The sequence below is a fragment of the Gossypium arboreum genome, chromosome 9, assembly GCF_025698485.1.
Source record: "Gossypium arboreum isolate Shixiya-1 chromosome 9, ASM2569848v2, whole genome shotgun sequence".
NCBI classification, from domain to species: Eukaryota; Viridiplantae; Streptophyta; class Magnoliopsida; order Malvales; family Malvaceae; genus Gossypium; species Gossypium arboreum.
Window position 1 is genome coordinate 11,490,775 of NC_069078.1, and position 9,715 is coordinate 11,500,489.

Consider the following 9,715-nt stretch of genomic DNA (forward strand, 5'->3'; position numbering starts at 1 on the left):
TGACCACCTATTTTACTGTTTCATTTTGTTTTTGGGTTATTAAGTTTTGCCATTGAGATTGTACTTTTTTGGGACCCTGGACTCTTTTAAAATTGTAACGTTGGTTTTGGATTTGGTTTTTACTTATTTATAATTGTGATGGTTTTCTAAAACCTCAAACAGATTTTCTGGACACAACGATTTTTACAAGTTTCCGCTACAAACACGTTTTATCTCTAAATGATCAAATGAAAGAAAGCTTTGAAATTAATAATAACTCTAAAAGTTAATGAACCGAAAAGATTTTAACCTAACGACAATGGTTTTTCAACCTATTTCATGTGACACGTTTAGGGTGTTACATTTAGTGGTATTAGAGCCAAGTTACAAAAACTCGGCTGTGGATTTTTGAGTTCCAAAATACATTTTAAAGAATTGGTTTTAAAAAGGGTTTAAAAATATTTTGATTAAGTACGTGGTACATCGAGTTTCCGGTGTCGATCCTGTAAGTATTTTTGATTTTTGATAAAATTTTTTTGAAAGCATTGCTGATAGTCTACTTGGAAACACTATAGTTAATGCATTTTGAAACTGTAGTAGAACTGATAGAGACTAAAACTTGCAAAAACAACTCTAAACTTCTGATTCTTTATGCATAAAACATTTGTTAATAAATATCGAAACTGATGCATAAAATTGTTAATTTAGATAAAACTTCTAAATCAAAATGAGCACACGAGGTATCCGAAGACGTGGTACTCGAGGCTGAGGTAGAGGCCGTAGGGGGGCTCGAGCTGAGTCCTCATTTCCGGGCAGCATGCCAAATCTGGACACTAGTGAGACACCTGTGTCACCTGTTACTGAGGCTAGGTCTCAGAGTCATTCGGCTGCGGATGACGCACTGTCCCAAGCCATGCTGAGGATATTAGAGAGGGTCAATGGGCCTAATTCTGGATCTGGGGGCCGAGGGTCAATAACTGAGCGACTTCAGTCTAATGGAGATGAGTTGTTTAGAGGTGTCACAGGATTTGGGACAGTGGTGTAACAGCCCAATTTTCAGTGGTGTTGAAAATAGTGATTTGGGGATCACTAAATCCGACAAGTAAGTTTGAAAATTTAATAAATTAATACCTATGAGTCAAGTGTGATTATAGAAGTATTTTTTTAATTAGTAAATTTTGTGATTTAAAAGAATTAATTAGGTAAATCGGGTTGAAAACAAAGTATCGAGACCTCAGATTCATAAATCGAGCCATAAATATTTTTATAAATATTTATGGAGTGTTATTAAGTTAGTATTAAAGTTTCGTTAGAGAATTTTAACGTTTGGTTAGTCAATTAATTAAAAAGGACTAAATTAAAAATAATGCAAAATTTGGTAAAGTGATTAAATAGCTTAAGTGACTAATAAGGAGGGATTTAAAAGGCAATTAGACCCAAATTATATGGGCTGGATGGTTTGGGCAAGAAAATCAGCAAAAAGACAAGGAGAAACAAGGGCAAAATTGGAAATTTTACAAATTAAACATATAAAATAAAGACAAAATTGAAAAATCTAGAGATATCATCATTTTTCTTCAGCAAAAACGTCATGGGAGGTTTGGAAGTTGCTGGTTTTTCATATTTTGACATATATCAAGAACCCGAAGTGAATCGTGGAAAAGAGAAAATAGCATATTAGTCCCTGAACTTGTATGACTTTTGCGAATTTGCGCAGGTAAGTTCATATGGCTAAATTCAATGTTTTGTTATGAAAATTTCATGAATATTATGGTATATTATTGTATATGAACGTTATAAAATTTTGATAATTGTAAAATAATGTTTAAGTAAAAGTACAAATTAGTTAGAACGATGGATTTGAGTACTTTTGTTCAATGGCTAAGATGAATTGACGGAAAAGACCATGGTTAGACCATGGCAACATGTGATATGTGATTTCTGTATAAGACCATAGCTGGGATATGGCATTGGTGTGATATGAGCTTCCATATAAGACCATATCTGGGATATGGCATCGGTATGATATGTGCTTCTGTGTAAGACCATATCTGGGATATGGCATCACTGTGATATGTGATCCGTGTAAGACCATGGCTGGGCTATGGCTTCGTTGTGTAATATGTGACTATGTGCAAGACCATAGTTTTATTATGGCATTGTGATAACGAAATAATCAATTCCATAATCGTTCCCTAATTTGATTAAGAAAGGTAAATGATAAAAGGGGCCCAAGAGATTTAAAAGTTGGTTAATAAGTGACATTGAATTCAAGCAAGTGAACTTATCACTAATTTTGTGATTGACAGGAGGAGTTAGTGAATTTAGATATTGTATAATTGTTATAATATTTTCGGTAAGAATTATTTTCTGTGCCCATGACCTTACTAAGCTTTCATAAGCTTACTCCTGTGTGTTAAATATTCTTTGTAGATTGACGTGAAATTGGTGGATCGGATCAACACATCAGGGCATACTATCTAGATTACTTCAGTAAATTTTATTGTGCATTTTAAAGTTTATATGGCATGTATAGGGTTTAATTGAAAGGAAGTGAAGGCGTTATAAACTTAGTTATCAACATTTTTCACTAAAACAGTTTTAGACAGCAGCAGTAGTTCAACTTTGAAAAATCACCAAAAATTGTGGAAATCGACTTAGAAGTTGAATAAAATATGAAATTAAATCTTATTGAGTCTAGTTTTACATAGAAGAAACCTTGTAAGCAAAAGAATCTTATTTTATAAGATATTTGAATTTATGTGAGATAGAGTCAGAATGATTTCGGAATCCCCTGTTTTGATTTGAGAAAATCATTAAAAATTGTACAAAAATAATTATGGGTTATAATTTATATGTTTAAAATCCTTAATAGTCTATTTTCAAAAAAAAAAAAGGGAACATCATTCGAATTTCGTAAGAGTAAATAATTAATTTTTAGTAAAGAAAGGTCGAAGCTGTCAAATAGCAAAAAAGGGGTAACTTTGAAGAATAAACTGTACTTATTGGCTAACCCATAAATTCTGAAAATTTTATGTAAGTCTAATTTCAGGGAAAATTAGCGAATCTTAATTTGGAGTTCCGTAGCTCTAGATATAAATAATTTAGTGACTATAACTCAAGTGGACAGTTTCGCTATGAACAGTAAATATTATGAATTATTTGAAAATGTTTTGAAATTTTCGATAATGCTCCGTAAACCTATTCCAGTTTTGGATATAGGTTAGTGGTGTTACATTGGAGGTTGTTGAAAGGATTATGAACGATCTGGACTGTACCCCAGAGCAGAAATTGAAGGGTATAGTCTCCTTGCTTCGCGACGAGGCATACCAGTGGTGGTTGGCCGTTAAGGAGGGCACTCAACCAGATCGTCTGACTTGGGAATTCTTTAAGAATACGTTTCAGAGCAAATATGTGGGGGCCAATTACGTTGATGCTTGCAGACGTGAGTTTTTGAATCTCACGCAAGGTGACCGATTTGTGGCCGAGTATGAGGCTAAATTTCTGAGGCTAAGTCACTATGCTCGAGGTATGGTGGTATCAGAATATGAGAAGTGTATTCATTTTGAGGATGGACTGAGGGATAATCTGAGGGTTCTGATTACTCCACACAAGGAGCATGAGTTCACAGTATTAGTAGAGAAGAAAAAGATTGCTGAAGAGGTTAAGGGCGCGAAGCGCCAGAATAGAGAGATGGAGAGGGGTAAGAATAAGAGGGATTTGGAGCCCTTTAGTTCTGTCCCGAGGCCTAAGAAAAAGGCCAGATCTGATGGGCCAGTTAGAGTGGGGCCCCCTGTTGCTTCTGTTGCTTCTACTAGGTTGCAGCCTTGTAGTGATTGTGGTAGGCGCCATTCGGGCAAGTGTTGGAGGAGGATTAGGGCTTGTTTGAGGTGTGGGTCTCTTGAGCATCTCATTAGAAAGTGTCCACAGTGGGCAGATTAGATACAAGCATTAGCTCTGGGTTTTGTACAGCTATAGAGGGTGGTTCAGCAGCCACCTAGGGGTCGTGGATAGGCTAGGGGTGGTAGCGATTTGGGTCGTGGACAGAGAGCACTGGGCAGGGGTGCTAGTCAGACTGAGGCAAGGCAGCTTGTTTTGGTTTATGCTGCACGTCGCCGAGAGGAAAAAGATGATTCTGACGCCATCACTGGTACGTTCTTTATATTTGATGTACCTTACTTTACTCTAATAGACATAGGATTTACTCATTCCTATATAGCCTGTTCTGTTTCCAAAAATCTGAGGTTATCAATTGAGAGTATTTTTAGTGAGGTTACAATGATAAGCCTATTGGGCCAGTCTGTTTAGATTAGTAAACTGTATAAGGATATCCCGTTAGAGGTGCAAGGGGAGATATTTCTGGCTAATTTGATGGAGCTTCCGTTTGGGGAGTTCGACCTAATTTTGGGTATGGACTGGTTGGTTAAACACTGAGTCAGTTTAGATTGTGCATCTAAGAGGGTCGTTTTGAGGACCAAGGATGATGTGGAGGTGGTTTTGATTGGTGAGTGTTGAGACTATTTGTCACATGTGATCTCCTAACTAGTAGCTAAGAAACTAGTTCGAAAAGGTTGTAAGGCGTACTTGGCCTACGTAAGTATTTCTGGTTCTGGGGACTCTTCTGTTGGGAACATTAGAACAATAAAAGACTTTCTAGACATTTTTCCTGAGGAGTTACCGGATTACCACTGAATTGAGAAGTGAAGTTTGGGATTAAGCTTCTTTCGAGTACAACTCCAGTGTCTATCGCTCCTTATCGTATGACACCGAAGGAGCTTACAGAGCTTAAGACTCAACTGTAAGAGTTGTTGGACCGTGGTTTCATTCTTCCTAGTGTGTCTCCGTGGGAAGCACCAATATTGTTTGTTAGGAAGAAGGATAGGACCATGAGGATGTGCATAGATTATTGGCAGTTGAAGAAGCTAACCATTAAAAATAAGTATCCACTTCTGAGGATCGAATACTTATTTGATTAGTTCCGAGGGGCTTCTGTATTCTCTAAGATCGATATCCATTCAGGGTATCATCAGTTGAGGGTTAAGGAGGTAAATATGCATAAGACGGCATTTAGGACTTGTTATGGACATTACGAGTTCTTAGTTATGCCTTTCGGGTTGAAAAATGTACCAGCTACATTCATAGATATGATGAATCAGGTAATTCAGACCTATCTGGATCAATTCATTGTGGTCTTCATCGACGGCATTTTGGTATACTCTAAGACTAAAGATGAGCATGATGAGCATATTGATGAGCATATTAGAGTAGTGCTTCAGATTCTTCGTGAGAAGTAGCTTTATGCTAAGCTAAGCAAGTGTGAGTTCTGGCTTCGGAAAGTGACCTTTCTAGGGCACGTAGTCTCTGCTAAGGGGATCCAAGTCAATCTTAGGAAGATTGATGTTGTGTTGCATTGGAAACAACCTAAGAATATTTTTGAAATCCGCAGTTTTCTGGGTTTGGCGGGATACTATTAGCATTTCGTTGAGGGGTTCTCTTTGATTGCTACACCGTTAACTAAGTTTCTGCGTTAGGGTGTATCGTTTGTCTAGACTGATGCGCAGCAATCGAGCTTTGAGAAGTTCAAATCTGTTCTGACTCAGACACCTGTTTTGATACAGCCTGAATCTGGAAGGGAGTTTGTGGTATATAGTGATGCGTCGCATGTTTGATTGGGTTGTGTTCTGATACAGAGTGGTAAGGTTGTGGCTTTTGCGTCCCGTCAGTTTAAGATGCATGAGACCAACTATTCAACGAATGACCTTGAGTTAGCTGCTGTGGTCCTTGCACTGAAAATTTGGAGGTACTATCTGTATGGTGAGAGATGTATTATCTACACCGATCACAAAAGCCTCAAGTACCTCCTCACTCAGAAAGAGTTGAATCTTAGACAACGTCGATGGATTGAGCTTTTTAAGGACTATGATTGCATGATAGAGTATCATCCAGATAAAGCCAATATGATGGCTGATGCTTTGAGTTGTACAATGATGACTGATATGAGGGCAATGCTAGCTCGCCTTAGTTTGTATGATGATGGGATTTTATTGGCCAAGTTGCAAGTTAAGGTGACTTAGATTGAGCAGATTCGAGATAAACAGATAATAGATGAGACTCTAGGTGTGCAGTTTAGTCAGGTTGAAAGTAGTACTACTGTAGATTTTGGATTGAGTAGTGATGGTATTTTCTGTTTTCGAGGCCGGATTTGTGTACCGAACGATTCTGATATGAGACAGTCTATTCTGAGGGAGACGCATAGTAGCCCTTATGCTATACATCCCGACGGTAATAAGATGTATTATGACCTTCGTGAGCTATACTGGTGGTCGAGTTTAAAGTGTGAGGTTACTGACTTTGTGGCTCGATGTCTGACGTTCCAGCAAGAAAAGGCTGAACACCAGTTGCCTTCGAGTTTATTGCATCCAGTCAAGATTCCCTTATGGAAATGGGAATGAGTGACTATGGATTTTGTTAGTGGGTTGTCCTTGACACCCAGTAACAAGGATTCTGTTTGGGTCATCGTGGATCAGTTGACCAGATCTGCTGACTTCATTCCGGTTCGAACTAATTACTCTCTGCAAAAGCTAGCGAAGTTGTACATTTCTGAGATTGTAAGACTGTATGGGGTCCCTGTTTCGATTATTTCTGATAGAGATCCTTGTTTTACTTTTTGTATATGGAAGAAATTGCATGAGGCTCTAGGTTTAAGGTTTGACTTCAGTACTGCGTTCCATCCTTAGACCGATGGTCAATCTGAGAAGATGATTCAGATACTAGAGGATATGCTTCAGAGTTGCGTGATTGATTTCTGAAGTACTTAGGAGGATTATCTACCACTAGTTGAGTTCGCTTACAATAACAGTTCCCAAGCTAGTATTCAGATGACACCTTACAAGGCTCTGTATGGTTGTAAGTGTCGTACTCCTTTGTGTTGGACTGAGCTGAGCAAACATCGAGTTTTGGGTCCTTAGTTAGTTTCTAAAACTGAGGATAAGGTTCGACTGATTCAGGATCATTTGAAAGTGGCTTCCAGCAGACAGAAGTCTTATGCGGATCTGAAGAGATGTGAGATTGAGTATTCTGTGGGGGACCTTATGTTTCTTAAGGTCTCTTTGTGGAAGAAAGTTCTACGGTTAGGTCGGAAAGGCAAGCTGAGCCCTAGATTTATTGGGCAGTACTGGATTCTGAAACGTGTGGGACCAGTTGCTTATCAGTTGGAACTACATCCTAAACTGGACCGTATTCATGACGTATCCCATGTTTTGATGCTAAAGCGGTACCATTCTGATTCGTCTCATATTGTCTCGATTGAGGAGATCGAGGTTAGGTCGGACTTGACTTTTGAGTTGGAGCTGGTTCTGTGAAAAAAGTCCATTCCGTTAGAAAAGGTGCTATGGCAGAATCATAGCACTAAGGAAGCCACGTGGGAACCTGAGGACTCAATGCGACAGTAGTATCCTCATCTGTTTTGGTCAGGTAAATTTTGAGGTCAAAATTTCTTTTAGGGGGTGGAATTGTAACACCCTAAAATTTCTTTTTTTTTTTTATTTTTGTGAGATTTTGACAACTGTGTATCTGCTACAGTGGTTAAGTGTTCTGGAAGTGTCTAAGAGGTCCCAAGTTCAAGCCCTCCCTTTAGTAAATTTTGAGATTTTTTATCTAAATCTTGTGTTTAGGGAGTGGGCTTGTGTTAATTATTTGTGGAATCAGATTAGAATTAGCCTACTGGTTCGAATGGAAAGGGAGTTTGTGTGTGGTATGGAGGTTCTATGTTCGAATCCCTGCGCAAGCGTGGGAGTTTACTTTTGTTTGTTTGAATGAGAGAGAGAGAGAGAGAGAGAGAGAGAGTTTTTGTCAAACAAAAATTCTATGGAGGTTATCAAGAGTAGGGTAGTGAAGAGAGTTAAGGGATTGTGGGATATCTGATTAGTTTTTGGTTTTCCTCTCCCTTCTAGAAAAAAGTTAACGTCTTTTTTTTTCTTTACATTTCTTTTCCCCTCTTTTCCTCCTTCCCTTTCATCGTTCAATTCTTTCTTTTTACCGTGGTAATTTTATGGTGTCGTGTTTCGTGGTTGCCGTGTGTCTAGGTAAGCAAGGTTTCGGTTTGGCTGAAGTGTATTCAAATGGTGGAGTTTTTCTTAATGGGATGTAATAATTCAATAAGATTGTTATGTGTAGGAATTGACGGGGGACCATTCGTTAGAGCTCCGACGGTTTAGAACTTATAGCAATGGTAGTCGTTGGCGGTAAGTGAGTTTCGTATCATTTCCTTTGTATCAAATTTGTTAGTAAATTCACTAAATCGTTGACAGGTGCTCTTTTTTTAGGCTTTTGGATGGCTCGGGATTGCTTTACAGCGAAACGATATCATGTGTGTACCCGAAATATAGAAAATGAGGTTTGACGAAAGCTAAAAAACCCACTGTCGACGCCACACAGTCGTGTAATCGACGAAGGCCAGGTTGTGCACAAGACACGACCATGTGATGGCTGGAGTGTGGCTGTGTGGGCCACACGGGCTAGACTGAATTAGGTGTGTTGGCCCATACGAGCATGCTACATGGGCGTATAGTAACTGGGCCAGGCCGTGTGATCCACACAGGTAAGGCCAACCTGGGCGTATAGGCTACACGGGCGTGTGGGCCACACAGGCATCCCACATGGGCGTGTGGGTCTATATTACTGAAATTTTCCTTTGGGTCACATGGGTCGTCCTAATTGAATGTGGGCTTATCATGGGGTCGGTAAATGCTATCTAACCCTATAACCAATTGATCTGTTAGACTGAAATATGTTTATGAGTATGCCTATGTTTGTTTATTTGATATCTGATTATGTAAGCATGTTAAATGTGATTTATTTGTTAATTCTATATGCGTGTTCTGTTACTGTGATTAGGGTGGGATGATGTATACTAGAGAAAGTGTTCTGAAAGGCAGGCTATGCCTAATATCTGGCAGCACAGCTGTATTATATCTGATATGTGCCGCATCGGTACAGTGTGGTTTGTAGGGCTGGGTGGGTGTTCTAAACCCCACATTGTGTGCACGAATGGTCGGAGATGGTGTGTAGAGGATGGGGGTAGGATTTTGTTATTTGATTTGCATGTCTGTATCTGAAATGGGCTCAGGCCCGAATCTGTATCTGTACTTGACATGGCGATGCCCGATTGTGAATCTGGCTGATTTGTAATATTATGTATGTGTACATGCTTAACTCTGCTGGGTTACACACTGAGTTTACATAAACTCATTCTTTTTCTTTTTGTCTAAACATGTAACCCACAGTCTTAGGCAGATCGGTGTAGTGGAGGACTCGACGGTGACCACCTATTTTACTGTTTTTGTTTTTGGGTTATTAAGTTTTGGCTTCGAGATTGTATTTTTCTTGGACTCTGAACTCTTTTAAAATTTTGACATTGGTTTTGGATTTTTGTTTTTACTTTATTTATAACTGTGATGGTTTTATAAAACTTTGAACGAATTTTCTGGACGCAACGATTTTTACAAGTTTCTGCTACAAAAACATTTTATCTCTAAATGATCAAATGAAAGAAAGCTTTGAAATTAATAATAACTCTAAAGGCTAATGAATTGGAAAGGTTTTAACCTAATGACAATGGTTTTTCAACCCATTTCATGTGACACTTTCAGATTCAGCCATAACGTCTAGGCTGGGTTTGGGGTGTTACAGCATGTCACATGGATGAATTCTATATGCCAACACAACCATAACACAG